The sequence below is a fragment of the Taeniopygia guttata genome, chromosome 5 (genome assembly GCF_048771995.1).
Source record: "Taeniopygia guttata chromosome 5, bTaeGut7.mat, whole genome shotgun sequence".
Taxonomy (NCBI): Eukaryota; Metazoa; Chordata; class Aves; order Passeriformes; family Estrildidae; genus Taeniopygia; species Taeniopygia guttata.
In genome coordinates, this window is record NC_133030.1 from 17,315,056 (window position 1) to 17,325,798 (window position 10,743).

Genomic DNA, 10,743 nt, shown 5'->3' on the forward strand with positions numbered 1-10,743 from the left:
GACACTCTGAGAATGTATGATTTTGAAAATGGTCTGATAATGAGAAGTGAAAGAGCTTTAGGTCGTTGTATGTGTGAATCTAAAAAAAGGAACTAAAATAGACAATGTACATACTTCCAAAAGGCATTGGTGTTTATGAGACCTTTGGTATTAGGTAGCTGATCAACTAAAGACTGTTTACAGAAATCACTGGGTGTTCTATGCATTGCTGGGTCAGCAGAAATGGGTCAGGTCCTGGAATGTAGTTTGAGACAGAATCCACAAACGCATTTAAAATTTCAAAATCCCTTTTTGGCACTCTTGAGAGCTCAGGACTATTCATTTTGGCAAAGCCAATTTTGAAATGGTTATTAAAAAAATATTAACAAAATATTAGGTACTAAGATTTGATGGGGAAATTCTAAAATCAAAATTATTTTGTTAACTTAGTAATCACCTGATCTTATCACCTGTATTGTTTTTCCTCTTTCCCCTGATACTTGTTATTACTGCTTAAAGTATCTTTTTCTAAATTGGAAGGTAAATTTTTGAGACCAGGGTCTTGATAGTTTTCTATACCAGCTGAACAGGGTCATAACAAAGCAGGTGAGACTCTTGCAGAAGCATGAACTACAGGAGCTGGATTTTAGATGCAATCTGAATTGAGAAATAAAGTATCTGACACACATATTTTATATGTGTATATACTCACAGCCATGAAAATGTGCTGTATTAGCCAATAGGAAAAAGAAATAATGGCTGCTGTGTAAACCTAACCATGAAGAAACCAATGAGATATAGACAGTCAATTCTAAAATGTTTCCTTAAATACACATCAAGCTTCCTGAAACATTAAAGTACCCCACTTATCCCTAGATTGATTTCATCTCTCTGCAGGATCCCTCTTGTCCATATCCAGCATTCAAAACATTGTCTCTGCATAAATTTTTCCTTCTTGCTGTTGCATATTTTACATACAAATAGTCAAATCACAAAAGTTTTGGTAAAACCAGCAGCAATCACCAGCCAGAACTTCCTATACACAAAAATCTGTACTCCAGCTTCAGTAATTTTGGGGGAAAAAAGCACAAATCTGAAAGGAAGGAATGATGCTATAGAGAATATTCCTCTTGACTATAAACATTTCCATGCCAGCAAACAGCTAGTGGTGTTTCTAGCAAATTCCCTGTCTCTAGATTAAACAATCAGCTGCCCTTTCTTAATGTTCACTGTAGCCTAGCTCATTTTGTACATCTGTTGTAGTCTTGCAAATATTAGTAAACAAGCCTTTCACAGCATGCCTTGCTGCTAAGCAGCACTGACAGACACTTGAGATAGCTGGGGTGTCTATAGCTGGGTATGGCTAAAGATTTTTACCTGTTTATCTCTCTGATTTAATAGTCCTCTTGATGCAGAATTGAGAAAATTTATGTCCAAAATCATCCAAAACCACAAACAAATACATTTAGTCCGTAGAAAAATGTTCCATAGAAAGTATCTTCTGACTTGAAATAGTTCTACCAAGGTCAGAAATATTTAAAACTATGGGAATTCAGATAGTTCATTCATAAAGTGATAATTTCTGTGATGCTTTCTAAGTTTTCCATGTGTCTGAGATAAATGTCCTCTGCTACTGAAGTTCATTCATTGCCAATATATAGCAGCAATTATGCTTATACATAAAGTTATAAAGGATGTATAGGAATAATGGGGACCTTGAGGGGTGGCAGACTAAAATACTGAACAAGGGAAATCAAATTGATTAGGGCCTTATGATCAATACCCTGAGCAGAGATATTTTCAGTATTGTATTTCTGTGAGATCACCACCATAGAAAATAATTCTTAGTGTTTTAATAGCATCTTGATATCTTAAAAAACGCCTTTAGTATATTGGTAAAAGACAAGATTTGTCTGTGGTTTAATTAGGTTTCAGGGCATATAACCAGCTAAAAATGTTAATTTATACATCCTGGCAGGTAACATAAAGACAAGATCTATATCCCCTCGCTGAAAATAACTTGATTAAGAAACCAAGGACCTACATATTGCATGTAGTCATCAGAAGTTGGCATATGGTCTGCAAGACTGCTTTGTCTGGCACCTGAAGTTGTTGTCAAGCTTTTTCTTTGAATTCTTCTAGTTGGTATTTGTTCCCAATCTCGTTGTCACTTAGCTGTACTGACTGCCAGCAGCAGCACCCTTTCTTTCTGCCTGTTGTGACAAAGCCAGTTCACCAGGCACTGCTCAGAAGTTACTCCAAGCTGTGACATATGGGAGCTTATGAATCAGGTTTTCCCAATTGGAAAAGTATCAATAATCAACAATGACAATGAAAAAAAATATAAGTAAGAAGAGCCTTATTGCTATTGGCACTGTCTGCCATGCAATTTATTACCTCTCTACATGCAACATATGAACGGTGTTAAAGTTTATATATTGAAAAAAAAAATTAACTTTTTATGTTAACCACATGAGAAAGAAGCCATTCTCATTATCCAGTGCTTGGGAAAGCACACCAGTTGGTGAGTGTGACACTCACAGTAGGAGTAGCTGACATGGGATCCATATGGCACTTAAACATGGAATTCAGCAAGAGAAACGGAAAGGTCATCCAAACTTCAGCTGGAGAGAGAGCTTCATCTTAAGATAAAAAAAGAATTTACTTACCTGTGGCCAACTGTTGTATCACTACATATAGTGATATAACATCTATAGCCTCACCCTGCATCTTTATCCATACTCTGTAGTTTTATCTTCTTAAAATGAAGCCTGGGCGGACTGAGCAGGCCTGAGTAGGAGGAGGCAAGAAGTATTAAAGAAAGCAAGTGCACCTGCTCCAAGCTCCAGTCTCTGAGAATTGCTAGTTCTGCTGGTTTTGGTTGGGCTAGAGTTAATTTTCTTCTCAGTAATTGGAGTGGGACTACGTTTCAGATTTATGCTGGAAACAGCACTGGTAATACAGGGATGTTTTCATTGCTGCTGAGCAGGGCTTGCACAGAGCCAAGGACTTTTCTGCCTCTCAATCCCATCACGGGGAGGCTGGGAGAGCACAGGGAGCTGGGAGGGACACAGTCAGGACAGCTGACCCCAGCTGCCCAGAGGGACATTCCTCACCATACGGCATCAGGCTCAGTTATAAAGGGGGCAACAAGGTGGAATGGAGGAGATGTTTGGAGTGATGGCGTTTGCCTTCCCTGGTCACTGTTATGTGTGATGGAGCCTGGCTGTGCTGGGCATGGCTGAACACCTGCCTGCCCTTGAGAAGGGGGAAATCAATTTTGCTTTACCTGTAAAACTGTCTTCATGTTGACCCATGAGTTTTCCCACTCTTACCATTCTGATTCCTTCCCCCATCCCACTGCAGAGGGAGTGAGCGAGTTACATTTCATCTTTTCATCTATTTCCTATAAAAAGCAACATCACCAGAACAAAGCAATAGCCAAGCTTGGAACAGTGAGCCCTGGCCATTACTGCCTATTGCAAAGTGATGTTTTGTCAGGGAAATGACGCTTGCTTAATTGAAAGTGGGCTGTTGAGAATGGTTTTGGTTTTACCTGGTTTGTTAATGCACACCTGATGGCTTGGAACTGTAGGAGAAAAGGGAGGGATTCATGCCAGCACTGTACCTCTTAACAATGGAAAATCTCCCTCTGGCTGCAGTTGTCAAAGGGACAAGTTGCAGACTCTGGGGATGTAGCTTGACTTTCCTGTAGTGCCACCCCATTCCTATGAAGACTTAGATAAATGCCAAGAGTGAATCACTGCAATCACTGAGCTCTCTGGCTTCACCAGAGAGGGCCCCAGGCACTGTGGCTTCACTGAGAGTGGAGTGGATGGACATGAGGGGAGAAAAAGCCTTACAGCCTGAGGACACATTCTCATTCTTGGTCTGGAGGGTCAAGATGGGACACTGTGTGATGAGACTGCAGTACTATTTTGTGTACTAGTGTCATTGAAGATTCAAATATATCAGCAATATATCAGCAAAATAATATATCAGAATATTAACTGAAGCAAAAGGAAAATTCCTTCTAAACTGAAACAATAGGTCAAAACTATTAAGAACTTCAGTTTCTTTCTTGAATTTTTTTGGAGCTCACTTTACTTTGAGTTTTTGTAATTTATTTAAATTATATGGCTGTGGACAAAGCTGTCTTACGGCCTCCTTAACCTCTTGCTTCAGACCTAACTTCAGAGGGGCTATTCTGAGCTCATACCTGCACATATATGAGTTTGAATACAAAACAAGCATGCTCAAAGGTCACACCTGTCCATGGCATAAACCAGGGCAATTTCTTTTGAAACTGATACAAGTTATGTCTATTTATATCCAGAATTGACTGTCTTAAGAGGCCTCAAGTTTGATTTTTCTATTTCTGTGTTCTTCATGTGAATGCCTAGAGGTGTTTGAATGCAAATAGTTATTGGAACAGTTCAACAATTAGGAAACAAAAGAGTTATGAATAAGTTCATTTGCCAAAGCACCAACTGAAAGATCCCTTCCAGTTTCCATTGCAATGTGATGATGAGAGGCTTGCCTAAAGCAACACTGAGACATGACTAGACTTGTATTGCAAAGTCAATTCTATCTGAGATCAATTTTGCTTGTTAAATTTACAGGATTTTAATCCCTTCATTTAAATGTCAATTCCGTGGGCATTAACTCTTTCACAGCATGGAACTCCTGTCTATATTTATTGATGCAATGCCCCTGAGAGCAGGAGAGAAACAAAAGGGTGGCCTTTGGTCTCAATGTAATGTTACCAGGGCTGAAGTGACCTGGCGTCTCTCCCGTTGATTCGGAGCAGTGACATACCTCACTAATGTATTGCAAGAGCACACAAAAGTAACACAGGAGATACTGTTGCTTGTGTTGTTACATCCTATTTCCAACTTAAGGATATGTTACTAAAGAGTGTTACACAAATTGTTGACACTGTTTTAAAAAGAAATGTAGTACAATGCATTGTAGGAGTATAGAGTGATACAATTTTCCTCTGTGGGTTGGAGAAAGTATTTTCCTAAGTGTTTGGATTACACAGACTACATATGATTAGCCTAGCTGTTGCTAATTGCTGGTGTTCTAACGCCCACCTTCTCCTCTTATATGGCTTTATCATGGCTGGCATCATTATTTAGTCACTGCAGCAGTGGACAAAGAGTCAGAATTCCTGGCTCCTGAGAGTAATTTGGGTGATTTGCTAGGTTTTTGTGTCCTTGCATCAGTCAGAGCTCAGTTGCTTTGTGTCTCCATCCCCCCATCGAAAAACAGAAGTAATCTGGAGGTTCATATATTTATGCCTAGGATTCTTTCTCACTCTGCAGTTAAAGAAAATAAATATAAACATTTTGCCCCATGTGAAAATCTTGTATTTGAAAATTTGTGTTTATCTGGAATTGGGCCAAGTTTTTCCCTCTTCACCACAAATCAATTAATGCGAAACCAGAACACATGGTAATATTGATATGCTTTCCTTTCTGTGGGTTGAAAAGTTACAATACATACTGATTAGGAATTAGAGGCTCCAGATATTTCTGTAGTCCTAAAGTGAATTGGATGTATTATGTTTCCTGAACTTTTGATTTTTTTTTGTTTGAATTTAGTTTGACTTGTCTCTGTTTTTGACTTGTCTCTGTGTCACCTGAATAATCAGTGATTGTCATGCCAACCCACTGGGTCTCCCAAAATTGCCTAAAGTCAGGTGAGTCTCAGGGCACACTGTTGGTTGCCCTGCCTTGTGCCCATTCAGAATTAACAGGAGAATTCAGCTGGGATTGAGCTGAAAAGGCACAAGGCAGCGGTGCTGAAGTTCACAGGCACAGATTAACATTATTGTGGCTTAGGACCATTCCAGCTTGTCTCAGAAACATGAAGTTTATTGGTGAGAAGGAGCAAAGGCCAGGGATCTTGGCATCAGGAGACTGAAGCAATCCCTTCATCTACCACATTCATGATAATGGTGTCAGGGAGAAATCCAACAGGACAAATGGCAGAATGCAAGATATACAAGAACACTGCTAATATGAGTTTGGAAACCTGGGTGGGGTGAAATGGTTGTGTCTTGTGAGGAAAAAAGTACTTAACACAGGATTTCAGTATCCTGATTTTGTCATGGGCCAAGTGGCCCATGATGACTGAAGATAGACTATATTTCGTCTGGAAAATGCCTTTCAAAAGCAAAGTCAATGACTTTAGCAAACTGCCCCCATCCCAAGGGACATTTGGTCATCAGTTTAGAGATGTTTAAACAGGTCTAATAAGAGTAAATTCAGTGAACCTTCATGCTGTCCAAATATTTTCCAACATGTCAAATGCAGAGACTTTTCAAAAAGCTTGCTTAGAGATACCAGAACTACAGAAACCAGGCTGGACCTTCTAGAAAACTAATATCTGTGGAAAATATTAACTAGGAGATGATTTTTGAAAAAAACAGTAACATATTTTCTTGCAATACAAGGTTAGTTTTTGGCTGCTGCTTCAACTTCTTTGCAGGAAAGCAAAAAATTGCGGCAGGAATGGCTGGGATTTCACTGGGATATTTAAAAATTGGTTCTCAGTTCCTACCTCCTGTCTAAGTGGGCTGCAATTCTGTGTCCTGAGGCATTCTGGGCTCTCAGCTGCCCCTCCAACGGGGTGTTTAAACCTCCTGGTTTGTTCTGCCTGCATCTAAATGTCACATCTGGCTCTAAAAGCCACTTAGGGTGGCTTTTTTTTCAGGAATGCTCTCTCAAGACAACTGTCACCTCCTGGGAGAAAACAACAGCTTTCAGTGAATGGCACGGAATGATTAGAAAAGACTCAGAAGGGGAGGGAGGAGGGGAAAGGAATTTTTCAATATTTTTTTGTTGGTTTGGTTATTTGTTTGTGTTGGTTTCTTTCCCAGTGACATTAAAGTGTGTGGTTGATTCCTGTGTTTGAATACTGTTGTACTGGATCAGAGCAGAGACTGTGAAGTTGCTATATGTTATCATTTAGGAGCATGAGCAAGACAGAGCCAGCGGGGGATTTTGCTATGGAGTTATTGATATGCGTGACCAATGATGAGCAAATTACATCCAGGTCAGAAAATCTGAGAAGCTCTTCAGTCATCAAGAAAAATTAGTGTTTATTTTTAATTTGCACAGATAAAGCTGGATGTTTTTTGGGACCTGCTCTGTTATGGTCAGACTGCTTGACCTGGGCACTTCCACCACAAAATTCTGCAGAATTCCCCAATCTATTGTAATTGGAGGAGTTGAAAAATTCTAGGCTGTTTAGAAACATGTCTGCTTCTTAATGCATGGGGTTTTTCCACCCCAGAGGCCTGGATATTCTCTCTTTCATATTGCTGTCTCAGTTTTGATGTAGGCTCTAAGCAAGGGTTACTGCTGTGTGGGTCTACTGGTTTTGTCTTTCTGTTATATTGTGCTTTTAAATAATCATCAATAGTGCCTAGAGCACAGGATGGGCACCTTTCCCATCTGGTTTTATAAGCATAAATAAATACTTATAGAAGAGACAGCTGTGGCAGTTCCCCCTCTTCTCTGATAGATCTTTCTTCAAAGCTGTGGATCAAAAGGGCAGTGCAAATATTCAGCAGCAGGGACCATGACTCTTGAGTACTGGCACAGAAGAGTCACATGTGAACTTCTAAGCCTGAATAAGTAACCTTCCAAAATGCAGGTTGAAAAAATAATAAACACACTTATCTTGCCAGCAGGGAAAGAGAGAGTCTCCTGTCACTCAGAGCAACCCTCAGAGGCATTGCAGTCATGTATGGAAGCTGAAGGAAGCCTGTGTGAGGCCCTCTGCCTTCAGAAATGTGACAGAAATTCAAGTCTGCTTTCATTGAGACACCAGAAATGGCACTGCCAGAGACTCAAGAGATCCAAATTAAAATTCCATCTCTGACACAGACCTTTGGAGTGTATGAGCAGATTACCACGTCCTTCTGGTAAGAAAAAAAGAGGATAATGTTTTTTCTCTGTCTTGTATGAGATCCAGTCTGAGGCCATTTCTCACTAAACAGATGTATTGGAACCCAAGCCCTCTTGGGGTAGCTTAACAAGAAATACAGAAGTAAAAATAGGTGTAAGTACGTAATTATTTCTAATAAGTAGGTAAATTATTTCTAATTCCTTAAAATTAACATAGGATGTGCTCTTTCTGCTTTTATACACTGAATATAGAAGTAAGTAAAATAAGTAAAATGTATTATTTTATGAAGACAGGTGAGCTTTTATTGAACAGTATAAAACTTACTTGGGAGAAATGCAAGCAAAAAGTCTTGACTGTAGACAACTATTTTCCTCATATAAAACCAATGATGCAAGAAAGAATTTTATAACTGCATATGCTCACAAAACAGCTCAAAACCAGTTTATCCACTATCCTACCTCTAAGCCTAGTGGCAGATCGGTAAGAGAAATTGACAGAAATGCCTAAACCTTACTCTTGTGCTCTAAACATCGTTGGCTTCATTTTCAAATCTCATTTCAGCCTGTCTTTGGATGTCAAAGGTTGATGTAACAAGACATCTGCTGTCGTCCTGAAACTACATCTCTGGTTGGTAAAATTAATTTTATTTCTTTAAAGTTAGTTACTAAAACTGGTATTTTACAGTAGAGAATGTATCTTCTCCCTACCCAGTACTCATCACTGACTTGGACTAAACAAACCAGGTCCTTTGCTGCCTGGCTGTCCATCTGTAAAGAGCATTCCTTAAAAAACAGTAATCTGCTTATGCAGGATTTTGTAGCAACTTAAAAAAATGTGTGAGGCAGTGCAGAACAACAGATAAGCAGAGTGGTGTTATAAGTGTGGAATCCCACGCTGAGTAAAGGGTTGTTTCCTAACCTGAAAGGCTGAGGAAAGGGGAGGGCAAAGGAAACTGCAGTAACTCCACAGCTCCATAGATGTCACCAGCTTTTCGCTCCAGACTTCCCCAGACTTTTTGGTTCCTACCTATCTCCCTCCAGCCATTTATTCTGTAGCCCCAGAGGGACTGGTTTTTGGATGATGAAATACTGCAGAGTGCAAATTGAAAGCTGCCAGCAGTGAGCTGGGCCTGGACAAGAGATACAAAATGGAAAATGCAGTCACACAGTACTTTTTCAATTACATCTTAAGCAAACATACTTACTTAACAGGAATCTTACAACAGTGTGAACTTCTTTTTTAGCTATTGAGAGCTAAATAATGATGGAATTTCCTGAGCTTTGTTTAAAACTATTTATGAAGGTTATTTGCAACATTCTGCCTCCTTCTGGAATTCTCACATAAAAATCCAAACCACATAATTTCCGCTCACATACATCCACAGCAGTCATGCACTGTTCTTTTGGGGCTGGGAACTTGTCTACAAAATGCCAAGAGCAGTACCAAAAAGGGAAAAAAAAAAAGTATAGAAGAAAAAAAGACCCCCTTACATCCTCACAGAGAATAACTTAGGTGACAATTTCAGACAAGGAGCCAAAGGTGTGACAGGAGCCTGCTGTGACATGTATCTACAAGGGGCTCTGCTAGCATAGCCAGAGCTTGGCCATGGCTCCTGGGGGCCAGCCCTGGCCAAACAGACTGTGCCCCAAAAGTATGCACTCACCAGCCCCAGCCAAGTGTCCTGACCCAGGCTTCACTCAGTCCCTCACAAGATTTATTTTCAGGACTGCCCCAAAGAATGGTATTTTCCTGGTTTGAAGTTTAAGTCAGGCCCAGGAGGCAGGATGGAGAGATCAGAGAGTGAGGTTAAGAGAGGAGCAGGTCATGGCAGTGGGGCAGGAGGGTCTGGCTGCTGGGATCCTTGGGCCAGAGGTCTGTCCAAGAGATCACACAGCTGCCTAGCCCATAATCATGCACTTAGAGGGGATGCAGAGCAGGACAATGCTTTTCTCTTGGATTTTGAAGAAATTTCTCTGGGTAGGGGGAGAAATACTAAAAACCAACACATGCTTTCTTGAGGATTTCCATTTTTCTAAACTTGTATCTTAAAATATATTTAAAAGCTTTCTTAGTAAGTGATCCTCAAGAATTTGAAAATACATATTAGCTCAGCTGGTAGTGATCCTGCAACACTCCACTGTTAATAAGTAATCAGCATTTTTCGTACAATGCCTTTCACCTTTGGACAGAGGCCTATCCCCTAATTTGATATACAAGGCTATACTTCAGTGCAAGATCACCACCAGTGCTATTGCTGTGAATTTACATTGGGGTAATAGCAAGTAGAAGTTGTTCCTCAAAGAGAGGCAGTGAAAAGTGAACATATACTATAATTTCCCAAGTGGTAGATTTTCATATTATTTATGTTCATTCAGGATTTGAATCTCGGAAATTGAATTAATTTCAGATCTCCTACCAACTGACCCAAAACAAAAACCAAACAGCTGTGTTTGTTACTGCTTGGTAATATATTTTCCAGGAAAACACAGCTTAATCTGGGCTCTGCTGAAATAGCTGTCTGTTGTTTGTGCTTTACAAAGCGCACCAATAACTGAAAAGAGGATGAGTATCTGCCTACCCCAGAGAATGTACCTTTTAATTTGGTACAGTGCAACAGTGTGTCAAAAAATGGGTGTGGAACAAATTTTTTAAATCCTATTCAATGTAAAGAAAGGAGATGGTAAAACTAGAAGAATACTTTGAGGAAGTACTTAGTTTAGTTTATTATTTGAAGCAGAAAAAAACACACTGTTCCAGAAAAGGGGCAATGACCCAAGAGACTGCAAATGTGCAGGCAGGAGTAGAAATTCTGAGAACAGAAGAGTGCACTTTCTGCAGCACTAT